This window comes from Dermochelys coriacea, chromosome 2 (assembly GCF_009764565.3).
Source record: "Dermochelys coriacea isolate rDerCor1 chromosome 2, rDerCor1.pri.v4, whole genome shotgun sequence".
Taxonomy (NCBI): Eukaryota; Metazoa; Chordata; order Testudines; family Dermochelyidae; genus Dermochelys; species Dermochelys coriacea.
This window is the reverse complement of record NC_050069.1, coordinates 77353844-77369816: the sequence shown is the minus strand read 5'-3', so window position 1 is coordinate 77369816 and position 15973 is coordinate 77353844.

Here is a 15973-nt window from a genome sequence, read left to right as displayed (position 1 = left end):
TTACAATACTCTTCCTGAACTAGTCCGTAAGGCCAGTAAACCCTCCTTCAACAGCAAATGCTGCAAGTATTAAGGAGAAGTTATCTGAGGTAAAATTGGAAGGTTTTTAAGTGTGACTGTGCTCTTAACTTTCCAGACTCCTAAGAGGATATCAAGCAATGGAAAAGGAAGACCACACATAAAATGCTATAGTATAGACCTGAAAATGGTCATCTATCAATACATTTTTTAAGCAAGTCCTTTCTATACAATTCAGTGGGAAGGTTTACAACCTCTACAGAAAGAGTATAATAGTGTATTCCATTTGTATTGATTTTTAGGGTAACTTTTATAGAACCCTATTGGTTTCATTCATTAAATGTCATTTAAAAAAATTGAGGAAGGAAAGCAGATTTCACTAAAATATTTTTAAATATGCAGTCAAAAGAACATATCAGCCATTACTTTTTCTTATTGGGTGACATTTGTTTTCAGAAATGATTACAGCACTCTTCTGGTCTATTTACCGTAGTGAAGTAGAAGGGAAAGTATCTATTTTAATAAAGTTGAATTCATTTATTAATTTCTCCCCTCACATAATTCCATGTAAAATTTGTGCTTACATAACAGTTCAGCCTCTCCTGTCGCTCTGCAGCACGTTAGAACACATTACTCATCACTCAATAGAGAGTAGCTTTGTGGAGGAGCCGCAGCCGCAGCTGGTGTACAGCAGTCTCACTTCAGTGAAGTCAGTTTACACCAGTGGAGTATTTGCCCTATAATTTTAAATGGTCACATTAAAAAAACTACATTTACATAAGTTTGTGAAGTAAAATCAAGAAAATCCAGGTTCAAAGACAAAGCCAGCACTGTTTTAGTGGTGACAAAAATTAATGCTATGATCAGGGGAAAACAGATAAGATATTTAATTAGATTTTGCTCTCACTTTATTATTTAAAAAGCAAACACACTCATGGAAGGGTGTAAAGAAGAAAATGTTTATCATTTATCTAGTCTTCTGTCTCTCAGGTAAAAATGGAAAATGGATGCATGCATATTATGTTTCTGATAGACCAGAACTGCTGGAGCAAATCAGATCTCTCAGTTAAATATGCATTAATACATTTTTAAAAATGTATAATATTGACTATATCAGATGTAATGGCTTCTCTAGAGCCATTTTGGTTCACAGTGTAACTTTATTTGGTATTGTATCAATCTGTAGTATGGACTGTCATGACGGTAAAATGGATATATGTTAATAACAGTATGGAAAGCAGAGTAACTGCCACATGTGTAGTAACCAGGTTTTAATTTCAACATCCTAGCCCCTGTAACAGAAATGAGGACAAAAATTTTTCTCTCTGATCTGCCCTGAGGCTCTTAAATACAGTAGGGCACTCTCATGCACATTCTGCACTCATGGCACATACATGGAACCCCCCATTGATTTTAATGGGTGTTCCACATATGGCATATGTAACAGAAATATGCAATGCAGACTGGAAAGAAGAAATTTGGCCTGAAAACACTCAATGGTTCAGGTCTACACTGCAGATTAAAGACCTGAATAAATCATTATAACCCAAATGAAATTGCTTTAGAGTTATGGGTTGAAAAGTGCAAAAAGACCAGAAAACTGGTTAATCTATGTTTGTTTGGTCATCATAAAAAGATCCAATGTAATTTTAGCCAAAATGGGAAGGAAAAATATTATTTCTAGGCTCAGATCCCACATATCATGTTTGGCCCTCTGAACATTTTTGTAAGTGGTTTATAAACACCTAAAGAACAGGGTTTACAGAGAAAATGTGATTGAGATACCAACAGTGTTACTATAATAATTTTGTAACCTCATATGGATATAAGCCACCAACTTACTGAAGAACCCCTCCATGTAGGGGAAAACAGAGAAACTATAATGATTTTCAGATACAGTTGACAAGAGACCATTTAGTAAACTTTTATTTTTTTTTAACTAACAGTATGCAGGGATGTTGGATTCTAGGCTGCTACTAATAATCTCATCAGAATGCAAAAGCAGTGACTGTGTTATAAAACCAATGATCTGTTATATTCTGCAAGAATTTACAAAAGCCTAATGTCATTTACTACACCATGAGAACCATACTTGGAATAAAAAAAAACAAAATTCAAAACTGATTACAGCTGATGAAAAAATAAACCATCAGTTAATGCCAATTTTTAAAGGTATAATGTACTTTAGGGTTAAAAAGGAACATGCTGATGTCTTCAGATTGGAAAAAAAAGAACGACATTTGTGTTTGGGGATGTAGACCCCGACAAGTCATTCAGTAATGTATTCATATCAGAGCATTGCTACAAAATAAGGATCCATCAGTCTGCAGTGGATGCCAAATGTGGGCTCAGGCTGCAGGGAACTTACATAGCCTGGGAAGAGTCTATTGTTTGTTTTTACTATCACTTTTAACAAAAGAATGGGTACTGCATTCTTAAAGATGAGTTTTCAAATTATTACAAAGGAAAGACTTTTTAAAATCTAGGACAAATGGAGCACAGCCTAAAAAAATTACATGGAGGTAACTTATAATGTACACATAGTAATAACATACTACTCACCCCTTTACACTTACAGTACAATGCGTTTTGCAAACACTACCTAATTAAGCTCCACAACCCTCCTTTGAAATGGTCATGTAATTTACATGCAATTTAATACAAAAGGGGAAATTGAAGGTAAGGCCAGGTTGTGATACCTTTACTCCCAAAGAGTAGTAGCTAATTTCACAAGTAGCTCCGTTGATATCAGTGGAACTATTTGTAGTGGAAGGTACTATTCAAAAAGAGTAAAAGTTTCACAACCTGGTCTTAACTGACTTGTCCAAAGTTGCAAAGCGAGTCATCAACAGAGTGGGCACTAGAACTCAGGGATCCAATTCCATTAACTGCATGCATTTAAATTGTACTGAAGTCAAAGGGAGATGTGTGCAAAAAACTCAAGAGTATAATAGAACCCCCTGGAGTTCTAGACTTCAAGACCCACATGCAATCCCCTAGCCCAGGATGAAACCTCAAAGAGTTTTTAGAATCAGAGTGTCACTAGCAGCACAAGCTTAAAAAAACTGCAGACTTCACTTATGCTAATACCAATTCATGATAAAAGGATTCTGTTGATTATATCACAAAGGTCCAAGTCCTGAAATCCTTATTCAAGAGAAATTCAGGAATTGGTTAGGTGATAGCATAAACAAATATGTCAAATTATGAATTACTTAAAGTTAAAAAGACCCAAACTCCCACCCCTATTAAAAGAACAGGAAAAAATTGCTTTCAGAAGAGAAGCTAAATTACAGAGCAGTCCCAAACTGTTATGTCCCAGGAGAAGTCCATTCTGTGGATTATATAATTCTTCTTTGAAATATGCTAAAGTTTTGAAGACGTAGGGCGAAATCCTGACCACAATGAAACTAAACTAGGGTTTCTTCAGGTATGTTGGCAACAAGAAGAAAGCCAAGGAAAGTGTGGGCCCCTTACTGAATGAGGGAGGCAAGCTAGTGACAGAGGATGTGGAAAAAGCTAATGTACTCAATGCTTTTTTTGCTTCTGTTTTCACTAACAAGGTCAGCTCCCAGACTGCTGTGCTGGGCAACACAAAATGGGGAAGAGATGGCCAGCCCTCTGTAGAGATAGAGGTGGTTAGGGACTATTTAGAAAAGCTGGACGTGCACAAGTCCATGGGGCCGGACGAATTGCATCCGAGAGTGCTGAAGGAATTGGCGGCTGTGATTGCAGAGCCCTTGGCCATTATCTTTGAAAACTCGTGGCGAACGGGGGAAGTCCCGGATGACTGGAAAAAGGCTAATGTAGTGCCCATCTTTAAAAAAGGGAAGAAGGAGGATCCTGGGAACTACAGGCCGGTCAGCCTCACCTCAGTCCCTGGAAAAATCATGGAGCAGGTCCTCAAAGAATCAATCCTGAAGCACTTAGAGGAGAGGAAAGTGATCAGGAACAGTCAGCATGGATTCACCAAGGGAAGGTCATGCCTGACTAATCTAATCGCCTTTTATGATGAGATTACTGGTTCTGTGGATGAAGGGAAAGCAGTGGATGTATTGTTTCTTGACTTTAGCAAAGCTTTTGACACGGTCTCCCACAGCATTCTTGTCAGCAAGTTAAGGAAGTATGGGCTGGATGAATGCACTATAAGGTGGGTAGAAAGCTGGCTAGATTGTCGGGCTCAACGGGTAGTGATCAATGGCTCCATGTCTAGTTGGCAGCCGGTGTCAAGTGGAGTGCCCCAGGGGTCGGTCCTGGGGCCCGTTTTGTTCAATATCTTCATAAATGATCTGGAGGATGGTGTGGATTGCACTCTCAGCAAATTTGCGGATGATACTAAACTGGGAGGAGTGGTAGATACGCTGGAGGGGAGGGATAGTATACAGAAGGACCTAGACAAATTGGAGGATTGGGCCAAAAGAAATCTAATGAGGTTCAATAAGGATAAGTGCAGGGTCCTGCACTTAGGATGGAAGAATCCAATGCACCGCTACAGACTAGGGACCGAATGGCTCGGCAGCAGTTCTGCGGAAAAGGACCTAGGGGTGACAGTGGACGAGAAGCTGGATATGAGTCAGCAGTGTGCCCTTGTTGCCAAGAAGGCCAATGGCATTTCGGGATGTATAAGTAGGGGCATAGCGAGCAGATCGAGGGACGTGATCGTTCCCCTCTATTCGACACTGGTGAGGCCTCATCTGGAGTACTGTGTCCAGTTTTGGGCCCCACACTACAGGAAGGATGTGGATAAATTGGAAAGAGTACAACGAAGGGCAACGAAAATGATTAGGGGTCTAGAGCACATGACTTATGAGGAGAGGCTGAGGGAGCTGGGATTGTTTAGTCTGCAGAAGAGAAGAATGAGGGGGGATTTGATAGCTGCTTTCAACTACCTGAAAGGGGGTTTCAAAGAGGATGGCTCTAGACTGTTCTCAATGGTAGCAGATGACAGAACGAGGAGTAATGGTCTCAAGTTGCAATGGGGGAGGTTTAGATTGGATATTAGGAAAAACTTTTTCACTAAGAGGGTGGTGAAACACTGGAATGCGTTACCTAGGGAGGTGGTAGAATCTCCTTCCTTAGAGGTTTTTAAGGTCAGGCTTGACAAAGCCCTGGCTGGGATGATTTAACTGGGACTTGGTCCTGCTTTGAGCAGGGGGTTGGACTAGATGACCTTCTGGGGTCCCTTCCAACCCTGATATTCTATGATTCTATGATTCTAATGGCAAAATCCCATTGACTTCAATGGGTCCAGGACTTCTCCCCAAAATTCTTAGTATATTTTATTTTTATCACCATCATCGTGATATGGCAAGGACACTGACAATGAAGCTGATGAAGCTCAATGGAGCCTAATGGAAGATAAACGTCCAACAGAGTCAAACACGTGATAAAACTTGCCTAATGCTAAACTAATGCTAGTTAAAATAGTAAAGGTATAGAATATTTTCCCAAAAGTGACTGATGGGGATAGTTAGAGACATCTCTTACCATCCTTGCTGACTTCCTGTGGCTGTCAGAAGGAAATGAGTGGCAGCTGTGTTGGTGTCCTCTGGTATGTTCTCAGATCAGGGTGATACCTATAGTTAAAGTTGCCCAACACTTCCCATTATAAGCCCTGTTTTCAGTTACTTATAACTTTGCCAAATTGTAATTATTGGGGGCTGATTTTTTTTATGCCAAGTATCTGTCTCAGGCTGAATTTTTGGGAAAATTTCAGCTAAAATGATTCAGCAGTTTCTGAGAATTAGGTGACAGGAGAATGTGTCATTTTCCCACATTAAAAAAATTCTTACAGCCATTTGGCTGAGAAAAAACAGTTAAAACTTTCTGTAACGGTTGTTCTGCGAGAGGTGCTGCATGTGGCCGTTCCACTGTAAGGGCGTATGCACCCACTACATAGTTGTCAGAGATTTTTTTCCTCAGCGGTACCCGTTGGGGTGGCTCGAGTGGCCCCTGCTGCCACAGGCCACTGTGTACAGGCATAAAGGGTGGAGCCACCCCGCCTCCACTCAGTTCCTTCTTACCAGAGATCAGAAGGTAGAAAGGGGAAGGAGGCCAGGCCATCGAACGGACGTGTGAAACACAACTCGGACAGCAGTTACAGGAAGATTAGTAACCATTTTGTGAAAATGCGGGGAGCTGCCGATAGGCTGAATGGAAGCACTGTAAATTGGTGCTGGATTCCATTTATCATAGATGTGAGAAATTTCCTGTGAGTCTTGTGGCTTTCCATGGGGAAGTAAGCATCTTTTAACTTTAGGGCAACATAACAGTCCCCTTGCACCAGGGAAGGAATAATGGAAGCTAGGGGAACCATGCAGAATTTTATTTTTCTTGGGAATTTGTTTAATACTCTTAAATCTAGGATAGATCTGAGACCGCCTTTTGCTTTCAGAATAAGAAAATAGCAGAGATGTATGGGATGTAGGGTAGAAAGGGGGAACAGAAACAAACAGGAGGGTGTATCCCAAATCTACTGTTCGTAAGACGCACTGATATGAGGTGATGTGGGTCCAAGCACTTTGCAAGTGGAATAAGTGATTGGCAAATATCTGGGTAGGAGCAGACGGCCCTCTGGGGACTCATCATCCATCCTCCACCAATGCATCAAAACGCTTGTTTGGACAAAGCTGCTGGATGGGAGGAACCTGGGGCTGCAGAAGAGGAGGGTGCTTGTGGTCACCTTCTGTAATTTCTGCCCCTTTTTCTTGAGAGTTCTTTGACCCAGGCACGAAACCCAGATATCTGCTGCAGCCAGAACTGCTTCCTTTTTATTGCAGGCATATAGATTCCAATCAACTTCAGCATCACTCTAGAATCCTTTAGGCTATGGAGCCTGTCATCTCTCTTGTCAGAAAAAAAGAGCAGGCCCTACAAATGGGAAATCTTGGCTGGTCTTCTGGACCTCTGGAGGGAGGCTGGATGACTGCAATGGCTAACATATTCTCACAGTTACTGAAGGTGCCATGGCTCAAGTCACTGAATCAGCTGCTTACAGCTGGCCTGAGGAGTTGTTCTGGCCACTAGCTTGCCCTCCTCCACCATTGTAGTGAATTCCTGCCTCCAGTTATCTGGTCATATGTTATCCCACAAGGAGAAGTCATAGCAACCAAGGAGTGCCTGTTGATTTGCAGACCCACTGTAGAATAAAGTTTTCATCCCAAAAGGTCCATCTTCTTTGAGTCCTTTCCTTTGGGCATTGATGCCTGGTGTCCCTGTTCTCCCACTAGACAGGTCTGTGGGAGGACAGAATGCTGCCTCAATAAGAATACATGTAAGCCTGGCCACTTTGTCCTTTTTTATGCAAGACTTAAATTCTTTACAGATGTGACATTTGCCACCCCATTGGACTCTCCCAGGAGCTTAAGGCAGCTGGGGTATAGGTCACACACTGGCATTGATTTGCTGCATGAGCAACCTGATTTAAACCCCAGAGATTGAGGCATAGTTCCAGCACTGTTACCAGTACCGAAAACTCAACTGGTCTGCCTAAGAACTGAAATTTATACCTGACAAACCATTACATTAGAGACTAACTATGAGACTATGCTAAGTAAAAATGGGTATATTTTACAAGGAATGAGGAAAGGCCTTGCAGTTGCAAGGCTGTAATTGCTTCACCAACTGTCATGGGCAGTAAAAAGAAATTTTGGGGGGCAAGGTTTGGGGGGCAGCTCCTTTATACTTGCATTCAGTGGCACATGGCAGCAGAGAGCACTTGAGCTGCCCAGAAGGGTACTGCTAAGGGAAAAAGCTCTCTAACAATTGTTCACTGGGTGCTCATTCTCCTGCAATGGAATGGACCTGTGAAAGCACTTGAAGAAGAACCTCTAGCATCTTTATGCTATGGAGCAAGGTCTTGATGTTTGGTGGGGTGGAAAAGGAAGGAGGGCATCAGAGATGTGCCTTTTGCTAGCGCTGTGAAAATTCATCCAAATGTGGCCAAGTTATAAGCCTCTGAAAAAAAACCCCAGTTTGTGTATTCTCAGAAGAGACTTGTTAGAGTTTGGCAACTAAATTCTTTAATGATTCCATCTACAGTGAGCATGCTCCATGCCCTCACAGTTCCTACTCATGTGCCTTCCCCGCCCCAGAGTGCAGGCCAGGGCTTCAAGGCTGAGCAGGACTTCCCTTGCAATTGTTCCTGGCTGCCACAGGCTGCTGTGGTGCTGGACACCAGAATTAAGAGCAGGGAGCCTGTCTCTCCTGTGATCTCAGTGCCGGCCATCTTGGCACCCTGGCAGGGTGGAAGAGGAATCAACCTGACTCAAATGCAGAGGGAACAAGAACCGGACCTTGGAGGGTGGGGAGCTTCAAGGGGAATACATTGTGACAAGGACCCTGGGGAGTTGTGTGGAGACTGGAATCTGTGGGAGGTTGTGTGGAGACTGTGGGGAGGGACTGGGTGACTGAGAACAGCTGGGTAAGGGGACTGGGTGTTGGTGGGGACTGGTTGATAGAGAAAAGCTGAGCCAGGGGCCTGGGAAGTGATTGGGGAGGCAATGGGGGGGAGGAGATGGAATGGAAGCCAGTGGTATGGTGGTGGTGGTGTGTGAAAACTGAGCTCAGATAAGGAGATCTGTGTGTGGGGGAGGGTGAAATTGGGACTGACTGGACAAGGAGATTTGTACAGGGGCAGAATGTATCAGACTTGCTGGGATTAGAGACACAAAGATCTTCGACCCCTAGAGTACAATCCCCTCCAGAACCTGGATGGAACTGAGTCTCAACATTCCCCTGCTGTCAGCATGCTGCACAGGCAACCTTAATTCTGGCATTTCCTAACTGTTGTGTGCTTCACTTTTCCCATGTTAATGGTCTTTTAATGTAGGTTTTGGATGTAATTATATACCAAGTCTAATATTCTAGATGATGGCTCACTTATAGTACATAGCCTGCTGTATAAGGCTTTAAGGGTTCCAAGACTGCAACCTCATGATTTTCAGAGGTGCTGAGCACCTGCCGCACCCATTACAATTCACTGGTCTTCGGGTTTTTGTTGAGCAAGCCAGGAAGAGTGATATTTTTTCCGGCTGACACAGGCTTTAGGCTCAGCTGTTTCCCCAGTGTGTCATACTTTACATGCTTTACAGGAATAATTTTTCTAAGGATTAGAGCACAGTGATGCCTAGAAAACAGATTCAAACCTTGCACTGATTACCAGTGTAACCAGCAAGATCCCTTTCATTAAAATGTACAAAAACAAATTTCCACATACATTTTCTCTGGTTGTCTTAGCTTTGCCTTGAGGTTTCTTAAAAACAAGAAGGCTTGGGCCTTTGCATCTATCAAAACCATGTGCATGTTCTTTATTCACTTTGCAGTTCTTTCCAATTTTTTTGTCAATACTATGCCAATAAGTGAAGAGATTAGGGCACTCAAAGCTTTGAAAGGATGTGATTCCCCAAAATCATAGGCAAAACAGTTGTCCTAACAGCCATTTCTCCCTTCTCTACTACTTGTGTTATTTTTGTTAATTTAGTGACGAACCCAATATTAAACATTTGCTAGAGTTTTCATATCGATATTACGTTACATTGCCACTACTGAACAGTTTAGGGCTTTGTGGCTAGCTACCATGACAATAGATGCACAGCCTGGAACCAGTTTTAGTTAATTAAAGTCAATCAATCCAAACTTTGCTAACTTACTCATGTGAAACAATAGTATAATGAACCAAAGTCTGCAAGATGATTGGGAAACACAAATTATTGCACCCTGATAAATTAAATGTGACTATTACAAAACCTTCTTTCTAAATGAATACTCTGAGAGGGAATGTATGGGTGAATAAGCATAATTTAGAATACAAAACAAAATTAAAGAATCTGTTACAACCCACGTTAGTATTTTAATTTTTCTTTAAAAAAATAAATAAAACCCCAGACTACCATGTTTATATGACAAAATGGGCATAATATCTATAACTCATTTTAAAAAAGAAATCTCAAAACAAGTTTTTTTTTTAAATTGACCTATTCTGATATGTGAGCTAAATTTTCCAAGCCAAACAGCATTTTTTACACATGTAAGGAAGTGAGCTGCTCCCAAAAGGCATGGAGTTTCTCATGTTGATGTCCTGCATAACCATTCAGTTTCCAAAGCTGTATTCTCATTGACCTTTTTGGTGAGGTTAGAGCCATGTATCAACTCCCTACAGGACACAATTGTCACACATCGCTTCCTTTCCAGAAAAAAAAAAAAAAACTTTCTCCTCATTTTATATGGAAAGAGTCCACCAATGTTTTAAAGCAAGGAATGGGTAGGTGAGGGGAACTACCACGCCCAGAGCAGCACTTTTCTTTTTCCTGCTATTTTCTATTAGCTACCTAAAGGAACTACTTTTCATACTGAAAAGGTACGGTGCATAAAATCACTGCAAAACTGGTTTTTAGGTTTTTGTTTTAAAAATTCCATTTAAATTTTTTTAACAGTAATAGTCATTCTAGTGGCTTATTACTATGCTAGGGCCTGAATTTGGCCTAAGATGTTTATGATATTTCATTTACACAGTGCTCTTCATGTACTTTGCAATGGACAATAACTATAGCAAACAAATTGATTCACTGTCCCAAAGAGTTTACAGTCTGAAAACACGGTACAATATAGCATATTATAGAAACAGAATATTGACTGATTCTCAGATATTAAATACTTCATGGAGTATGAGAGATTTAGAATTTTTTTTCAAGATGAAAGGGAAAGAGATTATTTTACCTTAATACAACACTAAAAGATGCTTTTCAAAACTGGGTGAGTGAATTATTGTCATCTTATATCTAATGTGAACTATTTGCAGACCCAACTACAATTTTCTAACAGTGAACAGCTAAAATATTTGTCCATACAGACTGAGTCACATATGGTTTTTTGTTTCTGTACTATTTTAAAGACAATTTTAAGCGACTTTTAAGGCTTGTGGAAAGTGCTGCAAAGTCAGCCCTGGAGAATGATGTCCCTTCCTAGATATTAGTTGCAGTAATCAGTCCTGGATGTCACAAATGCTTGGATCACCAAGGTCGTGTGTGTGGTATAGGATAGGGTAAAAAATTTTGGCCAGTCACCGATAGAAGTGCGCATGTTTTGGCACCATGTTTATTTGTGAGGACCCAGAGCTGTGGATCAAATCTGAGAGCATATGCCCTCAATAGTGAAGAATGCTGGAGACAAATTCTTCAAAGAACTTCCCTCTTTGCCTACCTAGTCTTGTGTCCTTTCTGCTTTACCCCTCTAATCTGCATTCAGATGCTGATTTCTGCAAACTGTTGAGACAGGAAAGATGGTGCTGTTTACATTTCTTGTAAAAGGAAATATAAAAATTGGTTGTCTCCACACTGTTAGCACCTCAGCTGTTGTTGACCCACCTAATCTCTCAGTGGCTTCATATAGATACTGAATAAAGAGGGTGAGAGGATTGAACCTTACAGGACATTGTAGGTAAGGGCTTGGGAGCTGTCAGGGTTCCCTCCCCACTCTGAACTCTAGGGTACAGATGTGGGGACCCACATGAAAGAACCCCTAAATTTATTTCTAGCAGCTTAGGTTAAAACTTCCCCGAGGCACAAACTCTTTGCCCTTGGACAGTATGCTGCCACCACCAAGTGATTTAACAAAGAATCAGGGAAAGGACCACTTGGAGTTCCTATTCCCCCAAAATATCTCCCCAAACCCTTACATCCCCTTTCCTGGGGAGGCTTGAGAATAATATCCTAACCAATTGGTTACAAAATGATCACAGACCCAAACCCCTGGGTCTTAGGACAATAGAGAAATCAGTCAGGTTCTTAAAAGAAGGATTTTATTTAAAAAAAAAAGTAAAAATCACCTCTGTAAAATCAGGATGGAAAATAACTTTACAGGGTAACAAAAGATTCAAAAACACAACAGAACTTCCTCTAGCCTTAGTTTCAAAGTTAAAAAAAACAGGAATAAACCTCCCTCCAGGAAAGGAAAAATTCACAAACAGAACAAAAGATAATCTAACATGCCTTGCCTGGCTTTTACTTACAATTTGTAATATGAAAAGGAGTACTTGTGGCACCTTAGAGACTAACAAATTTATTAGAGCATAAGCTTTCGTGAGCTACAGCTCACTTCATCGGATGCATTTGGTGGAAAAAACAGAGGAGAGATTTATATACACACACACACACAGAGAACATGAAACAATGGGTTTATCATACACACTGTAAGGAAAGTGATCACTTAAGATAAGCCATCACCAGCAGCGGGGGGGGGGGAGGGGGAAAGGAGGAAAACCTTTCATGGTGACAAGCAAGGTAGGCTAATTCCAGCAGTTAACAAGAATATCAAGAATAACAAGAATTAGCCTACCTTGCTTGTCACCATGAAAGGTTTTTCTCCTTCCCCCCCCCCGCTGCTGGTAATGGCTTATCTTAAGTGATCACTCTCCTTACAGTGTGTATGATAAACCCATTGTTTCATGTTCTCTGTGTGTGTGTATATAAATCTCTCCTCTGTTTTTTCCACCAAATGCATCCGATGAAGTGAGCTGTAGCTCACAAAAGCTTATGCTCTAATAAATTTGTTAGTCTCTAAGGTGGCACAAGTACTCCTTTTCTTTTTGCGAATACAGACTAACACGGCTGCTACTCTGAAATTTGTAATATGAGACACTTTTAGGATGGTTTATAGGAGAAGGAGTTTTCTGACCTGATGCTTCTCTGCTTCCCAAGAGAACACACCAAAACAAAGCTTTCCCCCCCAGATTTGAAAGCATCTTCTTTTCCCATTGGTCCTTTTGGTCAGGTGCCAACCAGGTTATTTGAGCTTCTTAACCCCTTACAGGTAAGGAGAAATTCTAGGCTACCCTTAGCTGTATGGTTATGACAGGAGTCCTCCAGGTTTTGGCTAAAATGAGGTTCCTGAGCCACTTTAATGGGCTTTCATGAGGGCATTAAGGGTCCATCCTAGCAGATCCTGGGGAAGCCTGGGGGCTTATGTTGCTACATTCAGACATCAGTTGTATGAATGGAACACAATAGAAAAAGTATGTAACATAATCAACTATATGTGAGAATGAAATATGCCTCTATTGCCCACAACAGGAATCCTAAAACTAAGTGCATCGCCTATTAATTATACCTTTAAAATTGGTAGACATTTTAAAAGAAGCTCTAAAGATTTTATTTAACTGAAAAGGCAATGTAATTCAATGGAAGCTTCAACAAAACAGATGAACTGAAAAACAGAGTTATCCATAATTTTATTAAAACATGGAAAATATTTACCAATTTAAATAAGGTTTCCACAAATTAATAGATCAAGTTTCTTATAGAATGACATTAATAATATTTAATTAGTTCTTCTTTCCTTCCCATTATCTTATTCCTTCCCCTGTTCAATTTCGACCACAACTGAAATATACATATATGAAACATGTGAAGCTAAGAAAGTATTAATTTGTTATATTTGATAAATGTATGTGCATGATGCATATAAAATTATTTCTGTGTCTGTTCTATATCACTATGTGTATACTGTATTTTAGCATATTAGAAAAACTCCCCAGTGACAGTGGTATTACATAAAGCAATTTTCTATTGTTATAGGCAACAATGGGGAAATATCTTTTCAAGAAAAAGTGGGATACAATACCTCTTACCATAAAAAATCCAAAAGAGAGTCATCCTATAAAAATTTAAATTAGGGAACAGAAGGGTTGGGTTATTCCTGGAACCTGATTCCAGGATGAAACACCAGCAGGCCAAGACTGGATTTAGTATGCAACACTGAGCCTAGACAATATCGTTTTGTAAACTTAGGTAGAGAACAGTTGTTGCTTTGAAAATCCCTTGGATGAGAACTGATCTGAATCCAGTTACCTTCAACAATATGTCATTGACTGAATGAGCCTTAACATGACCTTGCAAACTGAATTCTTCGAAGGAATAATAATGAGACATGCAGTCAGCCATTTTGATAGGACTTCTCTACAGGGTTGGCTCTAGGTTTTTTGCTGCCCCATGCTCCAAGAGCACAACTGCCCAAGCAAAAAAATAAAGGGTGGCCAGAATGCCACCCCTGGAATTGTGCCGCTTCAAGCACGTTCTTGCTTTGCTGGTGCCTAGAGCCGGTCCTGCTTCTCTGGACAATTTGTCTACAGTTACACTCTGCTAACATTGCAGACCCCTCTTCCCACAACCAAATGCAGTAATATTGTATAAACCAAAAACTGAAAAAATATCCCAAATTAAAAGATAGCCCAAAATATAGTAGGTCAAATTAATCTGGCACCTGCACAGACATCCACATTTGCAAAAGGCTACACTGGAACCATGGTTTCCCAACAGCCATCCCCAATGGCAGAGCATCACACTGGTATGTAAACAACACTTCCATGTCATAAATGATAGTTGACTAATTTATCTATGAGACAAAGTGAGTGAGGTAATATCTTTTAATGGATCGACTTCTGTTGGTGGAAGACACAAGCTTTTGAGCTGAACAGAGTTCTTCTTCAGGTCTGGAATAAGTAATCAGAGTGTCACAGCTAAATACAAGGTGGGACAGATTATTAAACATAAAGTTAAGCATGTTGCAGGAGACCAGTTAAAGTGAAATGGGCAATTAACACCTCTGCCATCATAGGACAAAGAAGGGTTAGTAGGTTACTGATTGTGGGAATGAGCCATAAAACAAGTGTCACTGCCATGAATTTTGGTCTCTATCAGCATGATAAATTTAAATTTCCAGGCTTAGCTTTTGAAGTTGTGCAGATTTCCTGTGAGCACAAGGACAGGGAGATCTGATATGGAGTGATCGCTCTGTGAAAAGGGTTCACCCATGGGTGATAGAGAGTTTTTGTCTTATCATTTTTCTGTGAGAGCTAATTTGAGAGTGTAGGGATTGTCTAGTTTCACCCACGTAATTGTTGGGGCATTTGAGCCTACTTTAGCCTCAAAAGTTCACTTCGGATCTGATCCAGTTCCATTTAAATTAATGAGAGTTGGGTCAGGCTTTTATGGTACCCATGTCATTTGTAATGATGGGAACATTGAGACTTTAAATTCAAGGCAGGAAAATGGCATCTGCAAATATGACAGTTCCCTCCATCATTTACTATTTAAAGTGCCCTTGGTGTACATAGAAAAGGAGTACTTGTGGCACCTTAGAGACTAACAAATTTATTAGAGCATAAGCTTTCGTGAGCTACAGCTCACTTCATCGGATGCATTTGGTGGAAAAAACAGAGGAGAGATTTATATACACACACACACACAGAGAACATGAAACAATGGGTTTATCATACACACTGTAAGGAGAGTGATCACTTAAGATAAGTCATCACCAACAGCAGGGGGGGGAAGGAGGAAAACCTTTCATGGTGACAAGCAGGTAGGCTAATTCCAGCAGTTAACAAGAATATCAGAGGAACAGTGGGGGGTGGGGTGGGAGGGAGAAATACCATGGGGAAATAGTTTTACTTTGTGTAATGACTCATCCATTCCCAGTCTCTATTCAAGCCTAAGTTAATTGTATCCAGTTTGCAAATTAATTCCAATTCAGCAGTCTCTCCTTGGAGTCTGTTTTTGAAGCTTTTTTGTTGAAGTATAGCCACTCTTAGGTCTGTGATCGAGTGACCAGAGAGATTGAAGTGTTCTCCAACTGGTTTTTGAATGTTATAATTCTTGACGTCTGATTTGTGTCCATTCATTCGTTTACGTAGAGACTGTCCAGTTTGGCCAATGTACATGGCAGAGGGGCATTGCTGGCACATGATGGCATATATCACATTGGTAGATGCGCAGGTGAACGAGCCTCTGATAGTGTGGCTGATGTGATTAGGCCCTATGATGGTATCCCCTGAATAGATGTGTGGACAGAGTTGGCAACGGGCTTTGTTGCAAGGATAGGTTCCTGGGTTAGTGGTTCTGTTGTGTGGTGTGTGGTTGCTGGTGAGTATTTGCTTCAGATTGGGGGGCTGTCTGTAAGC